We start from the raw sequence: 1,022 nt of genomic DNA on the forward strand, positions 1-1,022 counted from the left end.
CCAAATGTGCCTAATAGACTTTATAAAGTGGAACATAAGGAATTTTCACAAGTTCCTTGAATGTCCTCTGCATCTGCTAAAATTCTTGCTGAAATGGTTCTCATTCAAAAATGAAACCTTTAGGAGTCCATTACCATTTTACAAGAAGCAGTGAAAGGCACACAACTAATCTGCTGTTATGGGTTTGGGGTTGCCTTTTTTGTTTGTTTGTTCATTTTCTTTTTTTTTTTTTTTGTTTTGCTCTAGGCAGGAAGCTATGGAAAAGCCACTGAAATCTCATTAATCACTGTAGTGCCTACTGCTACACATCACCCTCTTAAACTGGACTCCAGCATCTAAAATGACTGAAATGCAGCTGTCCTGCACTTCTAGGAGAGTAAGTTTGAGATTTTTAATAATCCTAACTGAAAAGCAGCAGCAGTGATTGAAATAGTGATAGGTATTTCCCTGAAAGGTCATTTGTTTTCTGTGCAACAGTGGAAAGAGTCATAGATGAACTTACAGGCACATGAATCAGGCTGACAGTATATAGAGAAGACACACTAGCGTGTCTACTTGACAATGTTTTGAAATTAGTAAACTCTAAAAACATTTGTCTTGGCTAAATATGGCATATGACTCCACTAAAATAGACAAAGTATGGACAGAAATTGTGTATGAAAGGCAAAAGGGAAGTATTTTAAGACATTAAATTTTATTTTAGTAGAATAGTAAAAACTTCATTAACCATGAGCTGCGCTTCATTTAATCATGATAGCACCAGATGAGACTTGGAAAGAAAGAAAGGAGCTTTCCTTGAATGCCTTCTGGTATCTAGGAAAGGCCTTAATTACTCTTCATTATGATACTGAATTACTGATTCTAACCTTCCATGTGCTGAAGATCTCAAAGAATTTGCAGTGAAATCTGAACTACTGAAATGCAAAAACTAAAGACGGACATAAACATTGATACTTTTGTCCTTACTGGTTGAATTTCCAAATTCTGAAAGGCAGCTCTTGCTGTGGGACACCTTCAGCAGG

This window comes from Geospiza fortis, unplaced genomic scaffold (genome assembly GCF_000277835.1).
Source record: "Geospiza fortis unplaced genomic scaffold, GeoFor_1.0 scaffold95, whole genome shotgun sequence".
NCBI lineage: Eukaryota > Metazoa > Chordata > Aves > Passeriformes > Thraupidae > Geospiza > Geospiza fortis.